The sequence below is a fragment of the Penaeus vannamei genome, chromosome 10, assembly GCF_042767895.1.
Source record: "Penaeus vannamei isolate JL-2024 chromosome 10, ASM4276789v1, whole genome shotgun sequence".
In the NCBI taxonomy this organism is placed as follows: domain Eukaryota; kingdom Metazoa; phylum Arthropoda; class Malacostraca; order Decapoda; family Penaeidae; genus Penaeus; species Penaeus vannamei.
The window spans coordinates 25,205,776-25,223,275 of record NC_091558.1 but is presented as its reverse complement, the minus strand read 5'-3'; the positions used below and the strand labels follow the sequence as shown (position 1 = coordinate 25,223,275).

Genomic DNA, 17,500 nt, shown 5'->3' with positions numbered 1-17,500 from the left:
TTATTTTCTTGATTATGACAATTGGGACTTCCAAGACAATATTTATATCATCAGATTTATTTTTGTGTGTCGAGAATGAATCTGATGATCATTTTCTTAGTATCACAGCCGGCGATCATGATGTGTTGTCCGTTAGCAGGGGAGGGCATGAAGTTTATTAGGGAATATAGTCTTTTTAAAACGCTAAAAATCAGCTAATGAATCTCTACGGACATGCCCGCCACCTTTGAAAGTGTACGTTACGACGCACTAAAATTCTCTTTACCTTGGTATGTACAGCGGTAAATGTTTACTATAGGACCACACCCGCCAGAGACAAAGTCCCTGACTCCAGCCAACAATCTTGGGGGATCCCGTGGGGAACTGGGGGTTTTGGGGAGGGGGGATAAATATGGAGAAAATCGCAAATATGCGTTATTCAAAAATTAAAATCAGTTAAAAAATTGAAAAACCCGAGCCAAGAGTCTTAATTTGAATGATAAAGTGGAAAAATGAAGAACTCGAGCCAAGAATCGCACGAGTTACAATCCTAGCTGATTGCCGTGCTTCCCTAGCCGATCGCAGTGCTTCCCTAGCCGATCGCAGTGCTTCCCTAGCCGATCGCAGTGCTTCCCTAGCCGATCGCAGTGCTTCCCTAGCCGATCGCAGTGCTTCCCTAGCCGATCGCAGTGCTTCCCTAGCCGATCGCAGTGCTTCCCTAGCCGATCCCCGCGCTTCCCTAGCCGATCGCAGTGCTTCCCTAGCCGATCCCCGCGCTTCCCTAGCCGATCCCCGCGCTTCCCTAGCCGATCCCCGCGCTTCCCTAGCCGATCCCCGCGCTTCCCTAGCCGATCCCCGCGCTTCCCTAGCCGATCCCCGCGCTTCCCTAGCCGATCCCCGCGCTTCCCTAGCCGATCGCCGCGCTTCCCTAGCCGATCGCCGCGCTTCCCTAGCCGATCGCCGCGCTTCCCTAGCCGATCGCCGCGCTTCCCTAGCCGATCGCCGCGCTTCCCTAGCCGATCGCCGCACTTCCCTAGCCGATCGCCGCGCTTCCCTAGCCGATCGCCGCGCTTCCCTAGCCGATCGCCGCGCTTCCCTAGCCGATCGCCGCGCTTCCCTAGCCGATCGCCGCGCTTCCCTAGCCGATCGCCGCGCTTCCCTAGCCGATCGCCGCGCTTCCCTAGCCGATCGCCGCGCTTCCCTAGCCGATCGCCGCGCTTCCCTAGCCGATCGCCGCGCTTCCCTAGCCGATCGCCGCGCTGTCCTACCCGATCGCCGCGCTTCCCTAGCCGATCGCTGTGCTGTCCTACCCGATCGCCGTGCTTCCCTAGCCGATCACTGTGCTGTCCTACCCGAACGCCGTGCTTCCCTAGCCGATCGCCATGCTTCCCTAGCTGATCGCCATTCTTAACTAGCTGGGGGCCATAAAAAACGAAAAACCTTCCTAACCCAGGGGCTACGCCCCCGGACCCCCTCCCGATGGTCGTTCTTCCCTAGCCGATCGCCGTGATTCAGCAGCAGTGGTCTCCACTTCGAACCCCCTCTCGAATACGTTTTACCGTATTACATTTTACATACCTTAGTGTGGCGTTACAGGCGAGCTACGGCAAGGAATTCGTGCAGACGCTTGTTGGTCTCAGGGATGTTCATCTGGAACATCGCCCGAGCCAATTAGCCCACGAAGTGGTATTTCCTCCTACTGTAGCGAGGAACTTTTGCCTTTGCCTCTCTCCACCTCCTTTCAATGGTGTTGTATGAGCGGCTGTAACAGGGTCCACGAAATTAATGGATTGGTTCACTGTGAGGTGTTTGAATCCTTAATGTTGAAGACATTTATATGCCTTCCAACAATTCCTAGGACAAGGAATTTTTTTTTTGTTTGACGGCAAACGCCGCAAACACCCACTGTCCTTCTATTATACAGCCAACATTATATTTCTGCTTTCCCAATTTGATCTCATCGATTTCAACAATTTTTTGAGGACAACCAATTTTTCGGGATTTGTCACACCGAAAAAGTTTTTTGTTCAGATCTGTCCGGCAGTCTGCGCCGCACTTTTCACACTTAATTGTATCTAATATAATAAGTTTGTGATCTTTGCACAAACTTAAAAGACCTTCGAAATATGAAAACTTTTTGAAAAATTCACCAAACCCGCTGTCACAGTCTTGACACCGGTTAGCCATACTTCAAACTGACCGGCTGTCAAAGTGACCCTCCTTAGTTTACATGGGCAGAATAGGAAATGCAACGGTTGTAAAAACATGTTAAACACAGGCTATAACCGACTAAACACTGTTAATGTGAGACAAAAAAAAAAAAAAAAAGTTAATATAATTGGTTAAACAACCAAAAATATTAAGATAGATCCGTATGAAATATGCATAAAAAGTTAAAAAGTACACTATTCCTAGTGACGTCATGTGACGTACATGCGCAATGGCCCAGCAGTAGGTGTGAAAACTGTGCAAGAACTTTGTAAACATTTGGTCGCGTTTGGACTTTGTCACTGGAGGCACATGGGGACTTAGTCTCTGCGCGGTACTTTACGCGTCACATTTGCGTCGATCAACTTGAATAGGTTCACCTCTGCAAATCAATTTTAATAGCAAGGTATGTAATTTTCCATCACCTTCAATGCTATGATCTTCAATTTTCTCCCAATTGGTGCGGTCCTATCCTAGACCTTTTCCTATACGGCAAGATAGAGCTACATCCATACTGTAAACAATAAACCAAATACCTTTATATATCGAAAGACCAAACTGTCAATTTTCTTTCACTTCTTTTGATCAGTCTTATGTGGGTCACTTAATTTTATCACTTTTTTTGGACTTGGAGTACATGATGGCTTCAGAAATCAAACTCCTATAGTTATTAAGGTCTTTTCTTCTTCGTTTCCACTGTATACTAGTAAGAACAACCTAGAATCGATGCAACACCGAAAACAAGACATTAATCGCCGGCCTTCTGTCACTGAATGCCCGGGAATCCTCCTGTCAAATCTGGCGGCGGAAATGCACACGCAGGTTCTTCAAACCAATTCCTGTAAATCAGTCTAATAATTCTTGAAACACTTAAATGAGGTATAACATCATGAACAAAGGCCTTTGAAAGCATAAATGTGGAACAGCAGACACTGATAATTAGTCAAATATTGTTTTGACAACAGCATAGCAGTATATGATCTACCTAAGAGAGCGCAGGAATGAGTTAACTGGTCATAATTTTGTTTACATTCGCAATGTCAACAAGGCAAGGGACTTAATAAAGATGGGTCGATATTCTCTCTTCTCTGTTGAATAATATTTGATTTGCGCACCTTATGCCATAGATGAAAAATGTCTTAGTTTACGTTAAGGTAATCATTCCATACACTAATTTTACTGTAAACCTGATTGATATCTACAGTACATTTTCCTATATATGAGTAATTTGCCGGTTCTCATTATAACCAATTGAAATATTACTAAGCCTCTATTCTTGCGCTTCCGTCATTTTACTTGATCATTTGTTCTCTATATGGTATTATTTCTGGTGATAAATCTATTTTGCGATTTCTAACATTTCTGAAAAAACGAATTAATAGGTCAAGAGAGACTAACGTCATTTTCCTCAGTTCTCATTGGCTAGGATTTGTTGCCATTTGCCATACACTATAATCGCTACCTTGGCAATAATTGCTCATTATACATGGTGTTCATGTCTTACTGTTTCACACGATTCATTTATTATCGACAAATCTTATAAAATTTGCATTGGAAGTCCACTAAATGTAATTTGTTATGTAACATTGTGTTCTGTATTTATACACTACTATGGAAATTAAAAAAGAAACCAATACAGATTATGAATTCTTACCTAGGTTATTCTTTGCGGTATAGATGCACTCGCCAGCAACTAAGTCCTCAACTTCACCCAACAATCTTGGTGATACGTGGAGAACCGTGGGTTGGGGGGAAGGGGGATAAAGAGTGGGCTCAGCTTGATTTCAGTGTCAGTAAATGACTGATGTTAATTATGAATGCAATGAAATGCGACTTTTCGAAAATACAAGCCAAACTTCTTATTTACGAAGGTGAAAGAAATGCGACTTTTCGGAAATGCGAGCCAAAATTTACATTTTCTAAAACTGAAGAACTGCGAGTGTCCGATTATGCTGCCATATTTAAACAGAAGAAAGCACAAGTGCACACGGTATTAAACACAAGATTTACTCAACGGTCCAAGTTGCAGTGACTGGGCATGCCCTTTGGGGAGGGTTATTAGGGGGCTCCACTCTCCAGCACCCCCCCGGGAAACCTCTTCACCTCGGTATCACAGCGAGATAGAGTTGGAACAGTAAAAAAAAATGTACTGCACTTTTCACACTTTCTTGCATTTTGGATGATTCTGTGAATCTGTAAAAAAAAAAAAAAAAAAAAAAAAAAAAAAAAAATTATCTCTTCCATTTTCCATTAAATTTCGATGAAACGTAGAGCACACTACCATAACACAAATGACACATCAGTCATTGTCAATGAAAAGAATGAACCACTTCACTGGTGTAGTCGAGAAATGTGCTTGTTATTTGCATACTCAAAATGTGTTAATTATTGACTGTTGTTTGAGTAGTTTGGTAATTAAGAATATTAATGAATTAGCCAAAATTAAGGATCAAATTACACATTTTAACGGAAAAACGGCTGTGATGTGAATATATATGAAAAGATAGTCGCTAGGCATGTGCCTTTATATGATATAGTACATGGAATATACTTGAACTATAATGAGAAAATAAAAATTTATGCTAAACCGCCGCCTCCTGATTGGTCATGAGGTAGTGGTGACGTAGGTGTGCAGTAGGATATAACGTGCGAACTGCGCTGAAACTTAATCTTTTGCGCCGAGCGAGTGGACTTACCCACTGGAGCACCGAATGTGCTTAAGCTGTGAGCGGCGCTTTCCACAACCTTTTTCCTCTATTTGTGGTGTTCCCATTCATGTCTGCAGATTATTTCTAATACCAACCACTATTACTTTTTGTCCTCTATACGATTATTATTTTCAGTTTGCCCTAATTTAGTGCGGCCATACCTTAAAGATTAACCCTTACTTATTTTCATTCACTTTTGGATGAACTACCCTCATTGAGAAGAACTGAGGCAACCAGGGGCTGGTCCCATAGAACCCTGCCTTATGTCAGATACAGCGATGACACTTCAACAAAAAATGAATGGAAAGCCGAATCAGAATGATCTTTTCTAAATAAATACCACTCTAAGATCGCGACACAATCTTTCAGTGTTCTGTTTATGGATTTGTGGGTCGTGTGGATCTACAAAATTTTCAGAATGATTAATGCTCAGATAGTTGTAACCATGATGTTCAAGGTTTCGGTCACTGTCCAGGAGTGGCACAATGAATTTGTTTTGATTGATACTATTGAATTTTGATTTTATAACCAATTTTGGGTTACCTCAGAACAAAAACTCCAATCTGCCAATACATGTTGTGACAAATTCATGATCCTAATACTTTTGCCACCAGTGATTAATAAACTAAACTACTTTATATGGTGCCAAATGGGGCAGAAACGTGCCACGGTAAACGCTGATCGAGAAAACGTAACTTTTACAACATAGTTTTTCTTTTCCATCTGCCACAGGGTCGATCTTCACGGTATTTGCAAGGTAAATCGCAATGCGGACAGTTAACCTTGGCATAACACCGTGTGCTCTCAGGAATCCGAGAGCGTTATCATTGCTTTCAAAATAATCAGATGACAGTATAATCGTTAGGGTAACGCCCACTGCACCTGAGATCTATTTTGGTATGAGTTACTCCATTAGCTTTACTCATTATGTTAATGTCAAGTGCATGTAGTGTAGAATACATTTTTCAAGAGGTTTTGTACGCAATTCATGTGATAACATTTTTGTATTTGAAAATCCCAGGCATAATATGGGTGAGCCAAATCAATTTGTGCAGCGTTAGAAATGTTTTTGTTGTAAATACTCGATATTATTGTAATATAGGCGCTGTATTGTTATATCTTTTAAAGCAGAAACAAAATTCTAAATCGAATAACGGTATGTGGGCTTAATCTATGCACGATAATCAATTATTACACTAAATGTAGAAAAATTAAATGGCATTATTTGTTTACAAAAGGAATGAAAGGATATCAGATGGCGATTTTTAAAATGTTGATATTTTTGAGTACAAAGAGGTTGAAGTACATAGAGGATAATTTTTTTAGAATCACTCGCTCTGTCATTTGCATATATTATTTTTCGTGTAAAAGGCGACAAGCTGGAAATTTACTTGTACTATTGTTTCAGTGGATGAATTGTTCAGGAGATCGAGTTCCATTTCTCCATCAACAATCTTGATTTCATTAGTAGGGGGGTGAAACAGAATTAAATAACAAGAATAACGATCTAAAAGGCGTAAAACTAGCAAAAAAAAAAATATATATATATATAATAATAAATAAAATAAAATAAATAAATAAAAATAAAAATAAAATAGAAATTTAAAAAAATCAGCCATTAAAACTCTACGGGCCAACCCACCTTTCGGTAAAACTAAGGGAAATCATGTTCCATCTCCCCTAACAAAAATATTGACAAATAAACCAGCCTAATATAACAATTGAAGTTGCTGTGACTAGGTGAGCTCTTTGGGCACTGCCCAAGGGAAGGGTTGATGGGAGGCTCCACCCCAACACCCCCCAGGACACATTCTCTTCACCTCGGTATGTACAGGAAGATAGAGTTGCATTTACACCGTAAAAAAACTAAATACCTTTATATCTGGAACTGTCAAACTTTCGTGCTATTCTATCTACCGTCTGGATTGCCTCGATTTTAATTACTATTTTCGGCATTTGGAGCTCTTGATGGGCCCAGAAATTAAACTGGTTCCGTTACTGAAGTCTTATTTTATCTTTATCTTATTGTCACTGTATAGTCTTAAGAATGAATACAACACTGGAAACACAACATTTACCGGCGTTCCACCTCGAAATGAGCGAGCTAATGAGCTGTCAACCTGGCGGCTAGTGAAATGCACACAATTGCAAAGAAGGATATAAATCAATCTTAGAACTCATAAGTGAAGTATAGTAACATTAATAAAAGGCTTTAAGAGCATAAATGTGTAACAGGGGAGAGCATGAAGTATATCAGGGAAATTATGGGGTAAAACAGGCTTAGACATGATTAATGATTAAAAATGCGGGTAAATGTTTATGATAGGTCCGCACCTGTTTGAGAGACAAAGTCCCCAACTTCCTGTTGGGAAACCTGGGTTTGGGGGGGGAGGGGTGATATTGTTCATACTATGCAATTGGAAAAGCAAAAGAATGTAGGAAATTAAAAATCTGAGCCAAGAATAGCATTTTACATGATAAAGAAAATGAAAAATGTAAAATCCCGAGACTAAGATTCGGCCATAGATGATTTGACATGGTGTTGCCCAAACAAACCAGTGAGTGAACTGCATCTTAAACGCATAAACTACTAGAAGGATCACAGTATGAACTAAAAAAAAAAAAAAAAAAAAAAATCCAAACCAGGGGCCTATGCCCTCCCGATTGCCATATTTCCCTACCACCTTGAAGTTGAGGGGACGGTGATTGGGAAGTGATGAACAGCTGACGAAATTCTACAATTAGAATATGGTTGTATTTCACTGAGTTTAGTGGTATCCCCATTATTGTAATAATGTCAGTGAAAGATTGATTTCACCTCAAAATTTGAAAATTCAAAGAAGTATCACTGTAAACAACCTTCACCTTTGGAACAAATAACGAGAGCTGTGACAAAAAAAAAAAAAAAAAAAAAAATGCAAGGAGAGGGCAGTGGTGCACAATTATGTCTAATGACACTGTGGCCGTGACGTCACAAGCTAAATGCACCCAAACAGTCAGTTCATTTGGTATCCTGTGCAGCTAAGTTGTTTACTGGAACGCAAGGATGGCTGAACGTTGAAGATGCATGCATCTTTCTGTGCCCTACATTTTCGTTGTATATCACAAATAAGTTTGCTTCTGCAAATCAATTTTGATAGCAGTGAATGGTTTTTCATTGCCTACAATGCTATGATCTTCAATTTTCTCCTTATTTGAAATTCTACGGACTGATACGCCAAAATTAAAAAAACTGGGGTACACCCATTGACCTTGTGCAAGGGGACAAGCACTCCTCACCATATATCTATGTCCCTCGCTCCCAGCAGAGCTATATAGAAAACCTTACTAGGGGACTTATTGATGCAAATCATGCAAATTAAAAAAAGAAATCGGAAAAATATGACGAATACCTCATCACACATTATATCAAGGACCTTGACCTTGAAAACGCATATGCACTCGATGGAGTTCACAAGTCCATTCGAGTGCACAAGGATGGCCAACCATTAAACCGAATCCGCATCGTATGGAAAGGATAGCAACCCCCTTCAATTTCTTCGGAAAGTACATGCCCACCAGCCATGTGCGGCCGTGGAGGGCATCCCCTGTCTTATGCTACAACTGCATGGGAAGCGGCCATGTAGCTAAGTATTGCAAGGATAAGGCATGCTGCACAGCATGTGGCGAGCAAGACACTGCCAAGGAGTGTCCTCGCAGTGCTGCAGGGCAAGAGCCTACTGCAGATGCACCGAGCTTCATCCCATCCTGCTTTTAGGTGTGGGAAGGCAGGTGTGACTGCCTGGCACTGGGGGTGCACAGCCCTCCCTGCCCTGGCACCTCCCCCCCCTCTTCCTGTGGCCGCAGCACCGACCGCGAGTGACCAGCGCGGCCCTCCCTGCCCTGGCCCCTCCCCCCAACCCCTCCCCCCAACCCCCTGTGGCCCCGGCACCGACCGCGAGTGACCAGCGCGGCCTTCCTAACCCAACCCGCGGCCAGCGTGCCGGGGGAGTGCCCAGCCGTGCCGTGTGTGAGGTCCCCAGCCGCAGAGACTTCCCGGGGCTGTCGGCGAGTGGGGATGTAGAGGTAGCCGAATTATGTGACACGGTTTTGTTGTTGAAGGAGCAGGTTGTCAAGATGATGCTAATCATCACAGAGCTCAAGACCGCGACCCCCCTTCCCCCCCAGGCGCCAGCCGAGGCGGTCGTCCCTCACCCTCGGGCAGGGATGACCGCAGGCCTGGCCGGGGAATCCCCCGCACAACCATGTGGAAGAAGTGACATCACGCCAGCTGACCATAGTGACATAAATGTGCAGGAGCTTTTAAAGGAAATCAAAGCTCTGAGACAAGAAAGCAATAACTTGAGACAGGACAAGGAAAAAATGAACAGGGACTGTCATTGCCGAGATACTAGTGCTCCTATTAGTGTTAAAGAAACGAGCGAGCAGATACGATGTCAGGACATCAGTGTTGATAACCAGAGTGGGTGTGTCAGCGCTGACAGCAGCAGCGACGAACACTACCACGATCCCTGCGGCACCGAGTCAGACCAAGAGTCCAATGACGCCACCAGCCCCCCAGGTACACCCGGCACAACAACCGAGGGGACTGTGCTAAGAAGTGGGACAAAGCTAAGACCTAATCTTTGACATGGTTAAAAGTACTTTTAAACTTAGGACACTCATCTGTAATAGAATCTACATTATTCATGAAGTTATATGTTTCTTATGTAAACCTAAATTTCGTAATATCAATGGATTAAGAACAGATTAATATAGATTAATATAGATGTGCATTAAGTACAGATTACATAATAATACACTACTCACATATGGATAGACGCACAATTAAATTCATATCATGGAATATGCGTAGTATTAAGCCTAGGCTGAGTAACCTAGAGTTTTATATTCGTAAATATAATATTGATGTGATTTGCATGCAAGAACCTTTTGCTGCTGCTGTTAAAATGAAAATTGCACCTTCAATTAAGGGATATCATTCTTATGTGAATACAGCCATGACTGGATTGTTGACATATGGGAAGGTAACATTGCCACATAAATTATTTAAAAAATCCGGGAACACTGATGTTCAATTTCATCATTTAAAAATTCAGACTGCCTTTGGGTATTTTTCACTATATAATATAAATTGCCAGATCGTCAAAATTTCTGGCTTGTTCTTTACCCAATTTTCACAACCAAGTCACGTTATGCATGGGCGAGCTTAATGCAAGGCATCCACACTTTGCAGACAGCCAGCGTAATAGTAATGGGGAAGAATTCAAACCTTCATTAATAGTAGATCACTGACAGTATATGACACAGAAATAGAAACTCATTTGGGAGGTGGCAGGTTAGAATACGTATTTGGCAAAAATCTAGTTCATGGTAATGTCTTTACTTCACTGGTATGAGAATTAGTGACAACTTTGCAATCTGAACTGACTATACTGTTGACAGCAACTCAGCCCCTAAAATACCTAGGCTTAGAATAATCATCCCACCGGGCCTGGAGCATCACTTCAAGGCACGTGTCTTTGATTGGTACAACACATATGAAGTAACAACATTTCTCTCAGGATTTAATCAAAGTTGTCACTGACTACTATAACACATGGGTCTGTTCACGAAAACTCGAAGAAAAAGAGAACCCAAACCTCCCATGCTCCGAGGTGGATCAATGACCCAATTCTAGCCAAGGAACATCGACGAGTTCAGGAGCTTGCCAATTGCTATAAAGATGATAAGACGTCAGACAATCTTATTCAGTTTCTTAAAGCCAATAAAGAATTCAGAGAACTAAAAACTGAGATTCGTAGTAAACACTGGGAACAGTTTTTGCAAAGCATCAATAGTCAAACTTCCATGGCTGCTGGAGCAGTGGGCTGAAAAAACTCTGCTGAGCTCACTTCCACAAGGGATAAAAGATCACCTCGACAAGTCAAAAATAGATAGAAAATTCAATATAGCAGTAGCCTGTGCTGCTATTGACCCATCCGACTTTGCCGAAATAACCGAGTGGGAACTGAGAAATGCCCTTGTGAAAGGCAAGGCAACAGCCCCTGGCGAGGATGGCATTACTTACAGTGTTCTTCGCCTCATTGCGCAGGTGCCAGGCAACCCACTCTTACACCTTTATAGACCCAAATCCAACACTGACAAATACAGACCAATTTCCTTAACCTCCTGTCTGTGCAAAGTACTTGAGAGAATAATTCTCTCATGCCAAGTTATCCCTCAGGCTGTATGGATTTCTTAACAAACTCAATACCAGGTATGCAAACCGTATTTCTTGATCTTCAATCTGCCTTTGATATTGCAAACAAAGAAATGATCCTTGAGCAACTAGCTAGCTTTGGTATCCAGGGAAAACTGCTAACATGGATTCAAATGTATCTATCCAATCGATCGGCTCAGGTTTTCTTCAGGGGTGTTAAGAGTACTCATGCAAGTGTTTAAACTCGGCACACCTCAGGGAGGCATACTTAGTCCCATGCTATTTAACATCCTAATGCATAGATTACTAGGCGATATACCACTTGATTGCAATGATTCCATTATTTGCTATGCCGATGATATTTGCATTAAATCCTCATCCGAGGAGAGAATGCAACAGATTCTTGATGTGCTTTCAGCAAAGGCTACAGAGTGTGGCTTGATAATATCGACTGAAAAAACCAAGACACTTAACCCTAAAACAATCCCTCTGCCAAGGTTTCACGTCAATGACGTTGAGCTAGATCTCTGTTACCAATACAAATATCTCGGGGTGGCTGTTAATGATGCAGAGTTCATACAAAACCTGAAGAAAAGGTGGGAACGGCTGAAGCCACTTAGGACACTTGTCGGCAAAGACAAACTTAATGTCAATATTGCTAGACTTTTACCTGTCATACATACGGTCGGTCATAGATTATCATGCATTGCACCTAGTATTATACAAGGAATCAGAGTTGGCTAGTTTAGAAAATTACAAAATGAGGCCATGAGGCTTATTCTCGGTGCCCCTAAGACAACGAGGATTGTGAATATGAGAACAGAACTTAATTTGCCGTCTGTCTATGAAAGAATATTATATATATAAACCACATTTAGCGTCAAAGCAATAAGAGAACCCCTCTATTGTACAGAGTTCCAAAGACAACTAAAACATAGAATAATGGAGCTAACTTTGAATGGTAACATCGATTCAAATTCAAATTCATGGCAACAAGTGACATGTAAGCACTTGTCTCAGCTGAACATATCCATAACTAAGACCCTACATGGACGTTCTGCTCCACAGTGGAAAATGTCGGACCTAAGTGTATTTTATACGACTGCCCCCAAAAAAGACAGTGTCCCCCCTGCTGTACTTAAGCAGTATGCTTTGGCAATTATTAATGAGCACCTTGAAACTATGCCCAATGCATATGAATGCTACACTGATGGATCCTTGCAGTCTGGGAGTAGAGCAGGATGCGCTTATGTTGTATATAAAAACAATATTTTGCAGCACCAGGATTGTTGGCGGGTTCATGACTAGGCTAGCACTACGCAAACTGAGTTGGCAGGAATGCTCATAGCCACCGAATTTCTATTAAGTGAAGGCTCAGGAGTCATTTTTTGCGACTCACAGAGTGCTCTCCAGGCATTGAACACACCAGACAAAGGTGCAGGAAATATTGCAAATGATATAAGGATAAATGTGTATCGTGCAAAAGAACGAGGCCATGACATAGGTTTTGTGTGGATACCATGGCATGTTGGAATCCCCAGGCATGATCATGCTGACCGCCTAGCAAAATCAGCATGTGACAAGCAAAGTGTGGATATAGATCTTGGAGTACCTCTTGCTAGGATTTAACACATAATTAAAACTTCCTTCAAAGACGACTTGTCTGACTTGATTAATTCTCAACGGCCTGAAAGCTGTAGCATAAAGCACTATGACCGGTTTATGCAAGATGTATTCATCTATGGTTTATACAAAACAGGAACAAGACAGTGTGATATTGTGACCGCAAGAATCAGGCTAGGATATAGATTGTACTGGCAGGTCAGTACAGCCTGAAATGTTGAAGAAAGTGTAAATTATGCAATGAAGAATATAAGCGAACACTTGTACATTATATCTCAAGAGTGCCATGTAATACAGCCTTTCAGACCACCTATGTACATTATATCTCAAGAGTGCCATGTAATACAGCCTTTCAGACCACCTAGCATGAGTTATGGAGAACTATGTAACTACTTCATGTCATCTTATGTCTTGGAAGATATAATTATGTTATATCCTAAATTTGGAATGTAGTATCACATGACCACATATCAAATGTTACATTGCCTTTCCACGCCCAAGCTGTATGCCGGTTTGATAGATGAGTAGATAAATTACTGATTGTTCTTTTCTCTTAAATGATATATTTTAGACCGTAATAATTTTATGATCTAGATTTACACTGTAATACCATTATATAATGCTTTGACCATGCATCAAATATACCACAGCTTGCCCACGCCTGTGCAGTAAGCCAGGGTGGTAAATAAAGGACTAAACTAAACAGTACTTAACCCGCCCTTTGTCAAACAATGGGAATTCACATGTTCCAGCCCCCCCCCAAAAAAAAAAAAAAAAAAAAAAAAACGTATTTACCATTAAACCACCTTAATATTACAATTGATGTTACTGTCACCAAGCATACCCTTTGGGCACTGCCAGGTGAGAGGGTTAATGGGGGCAGAGCACCCCAACACCTCTTGGTACGCATTCTCTTCACCTCGGTATGTACAGCAAGATAAACTGCGTTCACACCGTATAATAATAAACCAGATACCTTTATATCTGGAAATGTCTACTTTTTTACCGTCTGGATTGCTTCGATTTTCACTTTTTTCGGCATTTGGAGCTCTTGATGATGGGCCCAGATATTTAATTGGCATGGTTACTAAAGTCTAATTCTTCTTCGTTGGCAATGTGTCTTTAAAATATGTCAAGCGCGTAGTAACACATTAACTACTTCGGGTAACGCAGTAATGAGTGTTATGTTTTTCCTGACAAGGTAAATAAGAAGCGGGACTCAGAATCTGAACGGTGATAGGCCGTCATCTCCTTTGTAATTTAACCATTGAGGGTAATACCCTGGATGCAAACTCGTGTCCGGGGTTTAGTGCCTGATATTAAGGGTCATAACATCATCGTTTCTAGTGGCAGAGCCCATCACTTGGTCGAGAATAAGCTAGACCCCCTTGCTTCTGCGCTTGTATGACAGTGTTTCTTCCCCGGCGCCCTTCACTGACCCTTAGGTCATGTCAGTTAGAACGAATTATTTTTAATTAATGCAGGAAAACGCTAAACAGGCAACAGTCACCGGTGCTTATTGTAGCTTTACAACTTTCATATCTCTTTGCAATAATACTTCAAGGAAAAAAAACAATTTACAAGCTCAAACAAAATGCAAACACCACGTGAATATGCACCATTACTAGTCGTACACAATGCGTCCTGAAAAGAATCCGTTGACTTCAGCTCAGTGTACATCCTCACCTATACCTCTTTTACCTTAGCCTCCCGCCCACCCACTCCTCCCCTTCGCTTATTTCTTCCAACTTCCACGCCATCCTATTCCTTTTTTACTTTCGCTCTTACCTTTGACAAACTACTAATGACTAACAAAATCTATCAACATTCTATTTTCTACTTGTGTGCTATACTCTGACTTACTCATTTCATAACTCACGAATCACTAACACGTCCACTCACCACTCATGCAGTCACATGCGCACATCGCCCCGCAGAAACCCGTTAATTGCACAAGAATTACATGAGTACTGTTTCCGGAAGATTACCGACTTGCGCCAATCGTGTATTTTTGTCTTGTATTACGTTTTATCGTGCAAATGTTGTCTTGAGAAAGTATATTTTGTTATAATGAGTCGCTCCCGAAGTATGAGGACTGCATTACCTGTTTTCATTATTGCTTTGCCACAAATTGCTGATGGTGACGTGTGATACACAATTTCAATGAAATGAGATACATTTACTATTAGTCAGACGTATACCGTATGCACTATTGCAATGCACACTTCTGAACTCTGCATTGTTGCATTTTCATTATTTTCCCAAGGAAGTTAGTCGTTCAAGACGTTCTTGCGAACTGCGACACCTTTTGCTTCCTTGTAGTTCTGCACAATGTTTATCTCTTGTAGATTTTCATCTGCTATCTGAGGCAATTGCAACTCAAGCAAGTCCTCGCGGACTATTGCAATTGTGTCCCTAAACATGCTACTCTTTCTATCCTTGGACAGTGAATTATTGAAAAAAATAAATAAAAATTGAAAATTCGTGAAAATATTTGAAATAACACATTGCAATCTGATACATTTTGATTATATCTGACGGCCATTGCTATCACACAACCCCCCCCCCCCCGTTTGCCCTCCTATCTCTTGCCCTGTCTCTGCCTCGGTGTACTTATTTCAGAGAAAGCCAGCACCAGACCGTCGCGGACGACGGTTAGCGTATGCTGAGCGATCTGAGGAACGAGGGGTACCTAGCGACGTCCCCCAGTGATAGGACCGACCCTGTTCTTGAATGCTTCGACAAGTTGACCCAGGGCAGAACACTTGACCAGGGCTCTCGGCCCTGACCAGACCTTCTTTCGGGGCTCGCCCCCCACACGCGCGTTACCGCTCGACGTGACTTTGGTCAACCTTGCCCACTACTGCACCAGCATGAGACACAGCCCCCGCCACGCTACCTACCAGCCGCCTCAAACAATAAACAAAGAAAGCAGAATTGTGTCTCCATAAACCCACCAAATCAGGGCAAAACACAGAACCCTGACACTGTGTGTGTGTGTGCGCGCGCGCGCGTTCTGTCTGTCTCTGCTCTCTCTCTCTTTCTGTCTGATCTCTCTCTCTCTCTCTCTCTCTCTCTCTCTCTCTATATATATATATATATATATATATATATATATATATCTGCTCTCTCTCTCTCTCTCTCTCTCTCTCTCTCTCCCTCTCTCCTTCTCTCCCTCTCTCTCTCCCTCTCTCTCTCCCTCTCTCTCTCTCTCTCTCTCTCTCTCTCTCTCTCTCTCTCTCTCTCTCTCTCTCTCTCTCTCTCTCTCTCTGTTCTCCGCGCGCTCTCTCCCTCTCTGTTCTCTCTCTATCTCTCTCTTCTCTCTTTCTCTCTGTGCTCTCTTTCTCTCTCTTTCTCTCTCTTTCTCTCTCTCTCTCTCTCTCTCTCTCTCTCTCTCTCTCTCTCTCTCTCTCTCTCTCTCTCTCTCTCTCTCTCTCCCTCTCTCCTCCTCCCCCTCTCTCCCTCTCTCTCTCCCTCTCTCCCTCTCTCTCTCCCTCTCCCCCTCTCCCCCTCTCCCTCTCCCTCTCCCTCTCCCTCTCCCTCTCCCTCTCCCTCTCTCTCTCTCTCTCTCTCTCTCTCTCTCTCTCTCTCTCTTTCTGTTCTCGCCCTCTCTCTCTCTCGCTGTTCTCGCTCTCTCTCTCTCTCTCTCTGTTCTCGCTCTCTCTCTCTCTCTGTTCGCTCTCTCTCTCTCTCTGTTCGCTCTCTCTCTCTCTCTCTCTCTCTCTCTCTCTCTCTCTCTCTCTCTCTCTCTCTCTCTCTCTCTCTCTCTCTCTCTGTTCTCGCTCTCTCTCTCTTCTCTTCTCTCTCTGTTCTCTCTCGCTCTCTCTCTATATATATATATCTATATTTCTATCTGTCTATCTATCTCTATCTCCTCTCTCTCTCTCTCTATCTATCTCTCTATCTCTCCGTTTTCGCTCTGTCTCTCTCTCTCTGTTCTCGCTCTCTCTCTATCTCTCTGCTCTCTCTCTTTCTCTCTGTTCTCGCTCTCTCTCAATCTCTCTCTCTCGCGCTCTGTCTCTGTTCGCTCTCTCTCCGTTTTCGCTCTCTCTCTATCCATCTATCTATCTCGCTTATTCTACTTCTTTCTCTGCCTCCCTCCCTTCCTCTCTCGACTTCTCTCTCTCTCTCCCTTTCTCTATATCGATGTCTTTCTTTGTCTTTCACACACACACTGTCCCCCCCCCTCTCTCTCTCTCTCCTTCTCCCTCTCTATCCCTCCCTCCCACTTTCTCCCTCCCTCCCTCTGCCTCTCTTCCTCCTTTCTCTCTCTCCTTTTCTCGCTCTTATTCTACTACCTTCTACCCATTCTTCATCCGTTCTCGTTCCACATATTTTGTTTCTAACTCGGCTGCTAGAAATAGTGTGCTAATGTTGTCCAAAAGTTTTCTACTGCCGAAGGAGGCCTCTTGGTTTAATTCTCCTTAGAGGTCTTGTGTGGCTTTGGCAAGGTTTAGGAATTCGAGATGGCCTGTTTATCCTTCTTTTCAAAACCATTGTGCTCTCTTTATATATTTTTGGTTCAGTGTCTGTTTTAAGCTTTCATTTGTAGGTAAGCTGTTTTCTTGCTGAAGCAACTTTAATCTTTGATCTATAGGGAGTTATTCTTATTGGTGTAATTGTTTTTTTGTTTTCAGTTTTTTTGCTGAAGTTTTTTTTCCTTAATTGAGTGATATTTGATTTTCAGCATATTTATAATTATTCGATTTATCAAAATCATCAATTTATTATTCATTAATCCACTTTAAAGATGTTTCATGAAGTTATTTCTCAACTGTAT

The 17,500-nt window shown here is 42.4% G+C and overlaps 1 protein-coding gene across 1 annotated transcript in view; it reads left to right on the top strand.

Moving 5' to 3' along the window:
• Positions 1 to 17,500, top strand: part of LOC138862894 (uncharacterized) — an 84,838-nt gene that overhangs the window by 53,891 nt on the left and 13,447 nt on the right. The window lies entirely within an intron of this gene.